At 31.4% G+C, this 12,864-nt stretch overlaps 1 long non-coding RNA gene across 5 annotated transcripts in view; it reads right to left on the bottom strand.

The window, feature by feature from the left end:
- The window catches only part of LOC127725812 (uncharacterized), a 76,706-nt gene that overhangs the window by 23,436 nt on the left and 40,406 nt on the right, over positions 1 to 12,864 (bottom strand). Inside the window, exon 1 of one of the 5 annotated variants that reach the window (XR_007993206.1) lies at positions 10,020 to 10,595. The exons of the other annotated variants lie outside the window; for them this stretch is intronic. This is a non-coding gene — a long non-coding RNA (uncharacterized LOC127725812). Of the gene's footprint in view, positions 1 to 10,019; positions 10,596 to 12,864 lie in introns of those variants that run through there. 5 annotated transcript variants of the gene reach the window in all.

The raw sequence follows: 12,864 nt of genomic DNA, 5'->3' as shown, positions 1-12,864 counted from the left end.
TTTTACCCTTCTTTCATTTGTTTCCAGGTTTCACTGTATACACTTTAAATAATGCTAATAGATGCCCCAATACAACAATATCAACAATGACCAATACTCAAGACAGCACAAGACACTTGTTACATATAAAATATACAGCATAGTAAAACACAAGTTAACGACAAGAGCCACTCTATAAAGAGTTGTAAGAGACTATAAAACAAATTTGTAAATATAATACTAATACAAGTCAACTATCACGAATATAAAATACATTTTCGCTCAAATAAAATTCCAATAGTATAATTATACAAAATGAAAATAATATTTAGAAATGAAAATTTAATTTACTGATAAATTTTACTTGAACTAAATGTAAATTAAGGATACAAAGGGCAAATTTAGTATGCTCTTTTAGTATAATATTAAGCGAATTATTTACATACATACATGATAAAAGTCAGGCATGCTTCGTCAATACTATTCAATAAATACGGTCCCTGTAGCTGAAAAAGGTTTCATCACATGCAGCAGTCTTTTGTTTTTACTTAAGCAATGGAAATCAAGAATCACGTTTTTCTAAATTATTCATAATAGGAAGATATTATACATAAACAATGTATTTAACGCATGACCGGATAATGTTCAGTTAGCCATTTTTTTTAATACACTGTGGTAAACAAACTGAATATAATCTAATGTTCTGTTGCAAAGGCAAGGTACTCAATTTAATTTATATGGTTTTAACAACAAAAGTTAATGAGCAATAAATTAATAAATAAACAACATGAATATATAAGATTGTCCCTTGTGTACCAAAACACTCTATCCTGTCTTTTTGTGTTTGTTTTCATGGTGCCGTTGCTGGTAGGCGGTGCATGGTGTACAATATTTCATGACTTTTATTCACACCAGTTTTCCTATTCGTAATCCGCTGAGGGATCCGAAATCCCAGGAGCAGTTAAAGAAAAGTTTGTAACGGTTGGTAGGTAAAATCTTGATCCGATTCCCACGGAGTATAATTCCTCCGTGGAGGATTTTAATTACCAACTGTTACGAACTTTTCATTAATTGCTCATCGGGATTCGGGTCCCTCTGCGGTTTAAGATCGGGATATCCGATGTGTTATTGTAGTTTTTGACATACTTGCAAAAGACTGCATGTGTTATAAAATTGAAAATAATCACATATTAGCAGTTAAAATTATTGCCTACTGTCGAGCATATTATTTATTATTTAAGAGACCGAATTCTATGAGTATAAAGACTTTTACACAATAATTATAATGCGACATAAACAATGTATATAGAAGGATAACTGTACAAATGATAGTGTTTCTGGTATTGCATAAAGAGGAGTACAATCATAGTGCTAGACGGTCTTGAAAGTTGATTAAACAAGATATATAAAGTATTATTAGAAGTTATGTTGCAACCAGAAATAAATAGAGGCATTAAATTAATAAAGATCTAATTGTAATACATGACGATAATGCAACATGCGCGATACATTAAAACAACGATATACAAAATAGTGCAAACTGTCTTTTCTTTCTAAAATGGTTCACAAAGTGATGCACACTGCCTTTTCTTTCCAGAACGGTATACAAAATAGTGAGAACTGCCTTTTCTTCATAAAATGGTAAAAAAAAGTGGTACAAATTACCTTTTCTGAATAGAACTGTATACAAATTGGTATCAACTACCTTTTTCAAAATATTATACAAAATAGTGCAAACTTCCTTTCTTAAAAAACTTAACCCTATAAAAGAACATTCATTGTCACTACAGTTTCCAATTTCTTTTTATGCATTTGATGTAGACAAGACTAGTCCAGATCAATACATTTTTAATATTACCTCTTTCGTATTGGTCTGTACATTTGTATTTCACGTATGCAGTTCAATATAATAGAAAGCCATTGAAATATCTCCACGGACAAATTTCAAAGTAATTTGAAAGAATTTATTTGAAAAGTTATTAAAAAAACAACCATAAACAAATATTAAGATTTTAATCCAATTTACAGTTTCCTAAATAGTGCCCCTTGAGTACATTTCTTCTTAAGAAATTTTCCACTTGCTTTCACCTTAGTCTTCTGTGTCAATAGAGTATTCTTATCAGGCGTGCAATATGGGCGACATTAAAAGATTTCTTTTCAACACTGGATGAAAAGATAAAATAGCTGTAGCACACGTGCGAGCTAGGACTAGATGATAAAACCGGATTTAAAAGGTCTGCAATAATACACCAGGACATAAAGCGTAGTAGATTCGTACCTAGTTGGCTTATTAATTGTTTCATTATTTGTTCACGTAACAATAAAAAAGCAATTAATATTGATCTTTCAATGTGGTTGTCCGTGTGAAAAGAAATATGTAACGATTTCATAACTATTTTGAAAATGGTCTGTAAACAGAAAATCCGTGGTTAGTCTTTATGAACTTCTAGATATAGAGTCTTATACAATATAAGACATCGATTATCATATATGGCATGACTGGCAAAAGTATAACATTATCTACCAATGACAAAATGATGTGTAATTGAACATCAACAAGTCATCGTACAATAGGAAGGCAAGGACGACCACATGGTTACAAGATCCCGCCTTAATGGGGTCAGACAAATAAAGTATGTATCAAGGTCATTAAGTCAGTGAGCCTTAAAGTTCCCTAAACATAGGACGTTGGTGTAATAGCAAAGTAGCATAGAATGTATGTCGTTTTTCCTCATTTCCATGCTGCAGTAGTTTAAGGGTTCAGAAATATCGCCATAATGACAGCATGCTCTGGCATATAGAATCAACTAAGATATATAAACGCCATAGGCTGAATGAACAGGAACTTGGCGATATGAAAACAGGAATAATACAGACAAAAAAAAGCATATCAACAAAAATATCGAACTCCAAGGTATATTGAAAAGGGTAAAGTCCATAAAACCTGACAAAATCAAATGCTCGACCATATTAACCAACAAAACGAATGGAAAACAACTGTAATATTCCTAATTTGGTAGAAAATGCTGGATTTGATAGCAAGCCAAACCTCCCATATTTATATAAATGATAGTTCCATTATATCGTGAAATTATTACATTGGCAAAACTGATGAGCAACCCAAACAGACATAATTGGAATCAAACATCCAAAACTGTGTAGACATACATCAAAGACCTACAAACACAACGGACTTAAGAATTCAAACAAACATATTAATAAATATGATAAAGACGCCAATAATAAATGTTTTGTAGTTTGTAGTACAAACAGTACTATAATAAAACAAAATTTCATATACTAGTACACTAAGTCTTTCCTGATAGGGTACACATTAAGTAAAATATAAATGCAAGAGTATACAAAATGAAACCATCACTATATAAAACTCATGCGTCCAAATCGTATCTCTGAAATCACCCGCATAAGGAACGCCCAAAAGTGGGTAGATACTTAACTGAAGATTGTACACAAAACTCTCCGTAACAAATTAGTTTTCAAATTAAGGAATAACTGTACTGTAGTTGAAGAGTTGCCACCGTCAATTGGCGATTTGACGGTGGCAAATGCAGTTTTACTGGCGACGCGCAGCGGAGACAGTAAAACGGATATTTGCAACCGTCAAATCAAAATTGACGGTGGCAACTCTTCAACTACAGTACTGTTATTCCTTAAATTCACTCAAACTAGTCCTAATGAATCTTCATAAACAATGTCAGAATACTGTCATTGTAGGATAGCAGTGACCACACTGTGCACTTTTATTTGTGATCGATGCTTGACGTGTTTATTTTAAGTGTGTGTACATAATAAAGAAATACATTAATATAATGAAATAACACGAGTTTTTCATATTGTTATTTTCATTTTTGCGGCCATGATTTTGTCGGTTTCTCTTTGACTTATGAGTTTTGATTCTCCCTATGGCATCTTCCGCTTTTTTTTTGTCACACTATCCAAGTTGCATATTAAAACAAGAGGCTGCGATTTGTTATCTTTTTTCATAGTTCAGATTCGTTGATGTCTACTTTCAGACATCCAAATACAACTGCTTGCTACTAATCGGTTGATTGTAAATTCCATACTAGGATTTATATATATAATAGTACAAACAGTTCAAGTTCGATTATTGGACTACAAAATTAATAATGCAAATTTTAGTAATTGACTTGTTAAGCATTTGTTTTTATGAATATATTAATATTCCCATCTATTGCATGTTTTGGATTTGAATAAAAAAACGAAATGTAAAGAAAAGGAGACATGTGGTATAAGTCAATGAGAAAAATCCCTACCACACAATGTTATACACATCATAGCCCAGTGGCTATACAGTTATCTAGAAATGTTGTCAATTAATTTAACAGACACTATATATCCACCATCAAAACCGTGTAGAACACCCCATTCGGGGTGTTGGCTATGCTTGACACGAGGTGGTACTTCGAAGCGAAGCATAGACAACACCCACATGAGGCATTCTACACGGTGATCAACACCAGATTATCTAAGGACAATAAAAGTATGGATTTAACTAAAAACCAATGACGAAGTTTGATTCTAACATCAGTGGCTGTTTTATAAACAGCAACATCATAACAAGTGCAGAACGACATGATCATGTGTGCTACCAAAAGTTACTAAGAACAGAGCTCCAATACAGGAAAATGAAAAATTAAACATTTGAGATTTTTTATTAAATCATACATAAGCGATTTGATGTGAATCCCTAGTAACACCAATGACGACATCTGTACAATCATAATCATTATCAATACGTTTTTTGTCAATAAGAAAGATTTGAAGGACGATTGATAAGCTTGATTTCTTTATGAATCATTAAAAAACGGCAGGATATGGAGTGCAACTTTTTATTCAAATCTTTCAATTAGATTTACCCTTCAGCAATAAATTCCAATAGATAAAACATAACCAAAGTAAGTTCATTATGACGACCTTTCGAATCTCAAAAGACAATAAGATGCTGGTTTGTTTGTGTTCGTTTTCGTATTTGGTAATATTGTTTTACACGTATGTAAGGTGTCCAGTCAACATTTTGCATTTAACAAATTGACAAAAGAACTAGCATATGACTTACGAAAACAGACAACGCTATTGCCTGAACGAAATAAAAATAAATAGAAAAAGAACAGTCCACCCAACAATTAAAAGAAAACCAAAATTGAGGAAAGAACTGTTTCCCGAACAAGTGTTGCAAACAACTTCAGGTTATCAACATTTCATGTAAACTTGTTAAAGGTATACTTATCAAAAAGAGGCGGATGATATACCAAGGGGGGCATTAAAAACTCATAAGTCGAAGAGAAACTGACAACGCAATGGGGGAAAAAACGAAAAAAGACGGAAAATTTGATAATCAGTCTAAAGGAAAGACATAAAGATAAATATCCATCTTACGATATTAATTTAAAAACTAAAAATACTGTCAACTCTATATAGTTTTATATTTTTCATATGCAATACATATTTGAGACTGAGTAAACATTCATCAACGCTTTGTTGGATATCGAGTAAGCCAATTCTTTCAAACATTATAACTCCAATTTCAAATGCCATACATGGAGAATATCAGCATATACATACCACCATCAAAGACTATATCGCAAATGGGTCCAAATAGAAAGAAACGAAAGGCATAATTTTTCTATAGAAATAGTTAAAATAAAATCTCTTCTTCAAGTGAGATATTCATTAATTATTTGTGGCTATACACACGTGTGTCCGAAAAACGGGACAATGGCCGATAAAGATGTCCCTAATTTGTTTCAGTTAAATGTACCCAGTATTTTTAGCTATATATGTACTAGTTATACTGGATGTCGAATATGACTAAGAAAGCATCACATTTGAAAATCATCTTTTGAGAATCGTAATCCCGTATGTACTCTTAAAGTAAATAATGATTATCTCATGCAGTAACCGTTTATAAAAAATACCACAACGAAACTAAATGCATTCTATGATGCTCTGTTAAAAACATACTTTTACTTATATTACGATTTATTTTGTCTATAACCATGAAGGATTAAATTTCACAGTAATATGGGAGGTATACATATTTCTGATTTAAAAATGGCACTTTTTAACGCTAAGCATGATAAATAACGTGTGAAAAAGCTTATGTCTTCTCCAGTTTTATACCACATACGAAACGTTAATAGAATATCCGCTGTTATCATTTAGTGAATTTCGGTGGCACAAGAAGTTAAAGCAAGTGTATAACTGCTACAAAGATAAGAAGATCACGAAAAGTGACACCATTCTAAATCGGTTACCGTTGGTCATTTTGCAAAGGGATTTTAAATGATGTCTTCCTGAAATTAATTAAAAACAGCTTAATCCTACTGAGCATGGAATTGTTTGTCAAGACTGGCAAGAAATGCTGACGGATAGAAGAAAGATTCCGAACAAAAATTTGTTCATGCATATCAAAGATCCAGCTGTCTTAGAATAAAGGTTCATGTGACAGCATGTCACAGAATTACGACACAAGCGACAACGTACAGTTTTAATCAACTTTAGAAAGTAATACCTCGGTGGCATACCTTTTAAAACCATTATATGGAAAACTAGTGATATTCTTTCTACATTGGTTAAGAATATTGAACAAGGGATAGATTACTACGGAGATAAATTAAATTTATGTCTAATTGTGTGGAAAGTTCTTACAATATTGTGGGAAATAATCACTGGGATACCATAAGATCAAAACAGTAAAATTTTAATGATAGATGCGATAATTTCTACTATTTTTAGTATTTCACTAGTCAAGATATTTTATTATCTTTACATGCGACCAACATTTTCGAAGTTTTGGATTGTTCTGTTGAGACCATATAATTTATTTGTGCATCAAAAACAACCTTTTCTTATTTTTTGTTGTTGTTTGTTTTGTTTACGTGATATGAGCAATACTAGTAATTCTGTTAGTCTAACGTGGTTTGCTTACCCTTCAGATTTCGTCCTCTTTTTTTGGAATGGGTTTTGGAAGGGTTTGTTGACCTCAATGATTATCTTTATGCGTATTTGTTTTTAAATTCTCATGGCAATGGTGCTGTTTGCTTTTCTTTGATATATGTTTGTTATGGCCCCTTGGTGTTTTATATTTTTCCTTCAGAGATAAAGGAAGAAAATATTGTGCATTTTCATACTGACCTGGAGACCAGAATTCAATAAAGCTTACGATGTGCAATAGATATAAATATAAGGAGATGTGGTAAGATTTTCAATGATACAACTTTTCATCATCAGACCCAAAAAAAAAGACTTGAAAAATTACAGGTCACCGTACGGCCTTATACAATAAGGAAACCCATTCGGTATAGTAAGATATAAAAGGACCCGGTATGGTAACTGGGAATATTCTGCAGCAAAACAATAAAACAGACTTGATATAATCTTGAAAAATTTTGTCAATCCAAACAGGCATATAACAGTATTATTTTGGAACCAGTTTAATCCGTTGGAATTCTTAATGTCAACAACAACAACATATATATTTGACTCGTCCACATCAATTTTCCTTACTTGAGAATTTCTATATTCATTAATGTATGATTTTTTATTAGTATTTGCTAACCATATGGTATACAGCAAGATTAAAAGTCATTCGGAAGCTGAAAAGTTCTTTGGTTTTGTGATAATTTTTTCAGATAATAAACTATGCCATATCATAGTTCAAAAACGGTTTTATTCGTAAAGTTTTCCTTCAAAGACCGCAGGTACGTTTCGTCTTGTTCGCCTTTTCTGAGTCGAATTTTCACAACAATGTTTGTTTCCAACTAAACATATGGTTTAAATGAGAGGTTCACAGAAGAAAACGTGTTAGCCTGTCAGCAACCGGTAATGTCTTGTTTGTTACAGTCCCAGAGATTTGTAAGGATTATTAGAAAACTCAGCTGTCATCTTTCTGAACGTTATTCGTTTTCTGTAGAGGTTTTGATAAATCGTGTGAAGGGCTTTGTTCTTTGGTGGCTATTGATAACGTCGATCCTAGTTTGATGAATTGACACATTGTACCAAATGGTTATTTGATTGAAGCAATTTCAATTGCATGCCTTATTACCCGTTTAAACGGCGAAAAATATTGAAAATGAAAGAGATATTAGTGAGAGATGACCATATACTGTAAATTAATTGAAATGTCGACCATAACAAAGGACAATGGCCGTTTCAAAGTTTTAGTGTCCGTTTCGGGTCATAGTCTCTAGTCTAGTCATTAGTTGTCCATATCAAAGTTCAAGTTTTATCGTTAATTTCTCTATAAAATATATCTATCTAAAGCCAAAATGAATTAGTTAGCGAGCAGCGACGCGTTAACTCTTAATTTATAGTTATTGGTTGTTCATATCGTGAAATTGTGCGGAAATATTAAACTGATATAGAACTGATAACGTGGTATTAACTCCTATCATTAGAAAAGGCCTTGTATTATTCACTATAATTGAACTCATTACATTTGGCCCTATAGTCATCATCAAATGTGTTCATGTACTAATATGTCCTGCTTAGTCAAGTAGTAAAATTTGTTCTAAATAGAACATAATATCAAAGAAAGTTAAGTCTTTTTATAATAACTTAAGAAAAGTATTAAAACTTTCTACGTGAGAAATTCGATATTTTTAATTCAGACATTATTAACATACAAAAGTAACAATACAAAGCAGCGCAGCATATTAAAACAGAATACATGTTGGTGATTAAATGTAACAAAAGAAAAAGCAGAATAAAAGACGGAACTCCATTATCAAACCTCTGTAAAAGATAATTAAAAAAGTCAAGAAAAATTGATAAAACACTCCTTTTAAAAAATATCAAAGGTACATCTGTAAGCTTACATGGATAATACCAAATAACAAACAGTATAAAAGCATATGCAACTTTTCAATAATCAACGACTTTAACTTTCCAATTTTACAACAATTATATCAAACACATTAGCACTCGTTATACTCCTAAGTAATAGACAATGCTAAATAAGCAAACAACAAATACATTTACTTGTAACAGAATCATGAAAATCCATAATGTGTCGTCTTTTCAAAGAAAAAACAATTTCAAAAATTATCGGTGCCAAAAACGTTATAACTTTCTTGAACATTTTGGACTCTTGGTCACATACTGCTAATATTGCAATAAAACAAATGTACATCCAAGTTGTTTCAATACATGTACAACATATCATTAATTCACATGGCTTCAATAACAGAGGGGGCAAACATTTGCATAAAAGTGCAGCAATTGTTGTAAAATACTTTTTGAAAAGGTTTGCGGAGAGAAGGCCATACATTTGCGGAAACGTAATAAAACAATTGCGGAAAAAGGAAAGCGTGGGAAAATTTATTTTTTCTTCTATTACTTGACTAAGGTGATACGTACTCTCCCTTTTAATGGTTTTTGTCAATAATATATATTGAAATGTTAGCGATAGTTATTTGGGGTCCATTATTACATATACGGAATTCCCCATTTATTATTCAAAAATCTTTTATTTTTTAAGGATTGTGCTTGCACTTCCTATGGTGACAACATATATCCACGGAGGAAAGTTTATTATGATTTGTGTTCTTGCAAGTAGACGATTTTTTATTTGCAAACATACAATCCACATTCACATGAAAAATAATTATAATATATAACTAAATGAAAATACGGAATCGTCGGATTTTTTATAAAGCAGAAAATTCAAGAACAGAACATTTACAATTCGGAAAGAATAGAATGTTTTGTCAAATATACATGTATGTTATGTAAAACAAATGAACCATGTGAAATTAAATCATGCATGTACTTTCTTACATTATCAATAACAATGTAAGAAAAATAATATTTTCAAAATTGTTTCGTATATCATGCATGTTCTGTCTTAATTTACCAATAAAAACAAGAAATTTTCAAACATGTTTCGTTGCATGGTTTCTTTTTTTGTTTTTTTTTTTAAGTTTAAGGTATTAAGATTCCACGCTGTTCGACGCTCATTAAAATTATTCATGTGATAGAATTTTTCAAAGTATTGATACCTGTTTACATCCAATCAGAAGCCGGAAAATATGTGAGTGCTCTGGTATCTTCGTCTTCTAAACAGAATCTTATTTAAAAGTCTAAATATTCCACTTTAGTGTCAAATATAATAAATTCCAAAATGGTAAGATACTTTAGTTTCGAATAAATGGAACGGCTCATCAAATAAACCTCCTTAAAATGTCATGTAATATCCACAATGTTTATACAACAAATAAGAAGAATGCATCCAAATATATTTTTCTGTTGTGGGACATTTTGCTTAAATAAATCCTTACAAGTATAAGACCTTCTCGTCTCTACAATTGATTTTCAAATACTGATATAAGGTGAGAAATATTCATGAATTTATTCTGAGACGATTCGCATATCAGATTACCAAAATAAGACGTTAAAATTCAGCAGACATCTATTAAGGAGGTTTTGAGCGCCGCGAGTCCATTCCAATTTTCGGCTTTGGACAATATGAATTACCGTCTTCATGAATAATATGAATGTAAGATGAGCCCGTAACTCCCCAGAAATAGCTTAAAGGAATATAATCGGCGGATTTAAAAAGTGACCAGAATGCACATTACCCTATTGTCGATGAAGAAAATTAAATCTGAATTTTCATGAAGTCCCTAACTCGTTGCATATTTGCCTTGAATACTAAATAACTTCCGTGATAATTCAGATCGATACAACAAACGTTTATCTGATAGGATTTTCCTTTTTATTGTTTACCCCTGTTGTGCATAAAAATAGTTTACCACTTACTGAATAAATCTCCATAAATTCAAGAAGGGATATTTTGCTTCATATGTCCATTCATAATTTTGTTATTTACCAAGAATCACGTGATTATTTGATTGTGTAATCAGACAACATTCAATATATATTTTCACTAGGTTCAGGCTGTAGAAAACAAATTCTAATATCAAAGTTTGTTTTTAAATGGTTTTCAAACTTATCAAAGAAAAAGTTGGTTTTATGAAAAGCTCCCGTTTACAGTAAAAATAGATGTTTTTATTTTAAAGCAGGTAGAGTAATTCGTTTAGAATGGAACTAAAGGACGATGAACATGGCAGAATTAAAACAAAAAAGTATAAAAATACTGAGAATATTTAAGAATCCTCTCCAGTGATAAAAACAAACTGTAAAAAATAGGTTGGAAAAGGCTTCTGACTCATTATATTAGAACCAAGCTCTAAAAAAACTAACAAAATGACAAAAAAGAACACAAATTATCTAATTTAAGAAAATATGATATCTGAAAACATGAAAATCAACCAAAAAGTAATGAATACTACTGTAAAATTCTCATTTTTTTAAAGTTTCAATTTCTGTAAAAGGGTGTAAGTACGTATATTTGAAATACCAAATAACCCTCAGTAAGATAATGATTGATTGATGGTTGTTTGCTTAACGCCCAGTTACAAATATTTTAGGGGCATATGGACGCGTTTAAAAGATAATTGTTACAATAAATCACCGAAAAGCTATATTTGAGACAACAGATGAATATACAACTTTTAAAAACCGTATGTTTACTTTTAATAATCTTTTATGGCTAAGTTTTTTGGGAGTTTGCAAGTCCTGTTTTTCCGATCCCAAGAAGGTTCATGCGACTGTAAACTGGAAAGTTAAGCGATTTCAGATAATTTTTTTAAAAGATTTATTTTTTACCAAATATATAGTCTGGAAGCTCGCGTGATCCTGAAAGTGAGCAGATTCTGTTTCACTAGTGCAGAGTATTTTTGTTTCTTTCTTTCTGCAACTGCAAAACCAAACGAGATACAAAAAGGTTCTAGTACTAAACAAATATACACCGAAATCTTTGATATCGAATAACAATACTATACAAAATAGTTTTGAACAAATTAGTCATCATCACCATGTAGAACAAAAGTTAAAAGAACACCACAAAGAAGGGCAAAAAACATGAAATGAACAAATACTCTAAAATCGTAGTATTAGTTATGGGAATGACTTTTCCATAGTATATATGCTCTGAAGTGCGCTGCGATGCTTTTTATCAAAACGTGCATGGAATTACAAGCTGTATGTTGAAAATTTCATACTTTATTTTTATAGGGGAAAACATCAAACATAAAAACAAACAAAACAAAACTGTTATTCAATTATAAAGTTAAAAATGATAATTAAAGTCTTTGAATAATTTATTTTGCTAAATATGAAATAGTATAGACTAATAATTTTCATGGTAGAATCTATAATTTTCAAGTTCTAAGCGTTTCTGTTGGCTGATAGTGCGGACTGAACGCAGACAATTCGATGTGAATAACTTTGATTTTCATAGGAAGAATTTGCAGTGTATATATCTAATTTATATTTCTTGTAACAACAAAGAAAACTGTCATATAACCAAGTGTAGATTTTGTATATCGAATTGTTGAGTCTTCTGTGGCGTTTGGTTTTAGCAAGAGCTAAAGGTAGCTTATCTTTGATAATTAAATATATTATTGTCTACATATTTGGAATATATGTCTATTTTAGCTACTGGTAATGCTATCCAAAAACATTGGTGAAATATCTCCCCCTTTACGGATCTACCTAATCACATGACTAAATCCTTTACTTCCTCCATTCATAACACTAGTAATGAATGGTAAAAACATGTTCCAGCTTCTAAAAGGTCAGCCAGGTTAGCGTGTGAAGTTCGATTTGCCGTATGAGATTGATTTCCTAGAATTATCAATAAGACTATAGGGAAATAAGATATCATTGGCCGTCAAATACCATTAGTTGAACAATAATCAGGCATAGTTCTCAATCGTATAAAATGTGTCCAGTTTGTCAAAATCATTAGTCAATAAGGTTCGAATAACTTCCAGATAAAAA

This window comes from Mytilus californianus, unplaced genomic scaffold, assembly GCF_021869535.1.
Source record: "Mytilus californianus isolate M0D057914Y unplaced genomic scaffold, xbMytCali1.0.p SCAF_15, whole genome shotgun sequence".
NCBI classification, from domain to species: Eukaryota; Metazoa; Mollusca; class Bivalvia; order Mytilida; family Mytilidae; genus Mytilus; species Mytilus californianus.
Note: the sequence above shows the minus strand (reverse complement) of the source record. Positions and strands in the feature narration are given on the sequence as shown.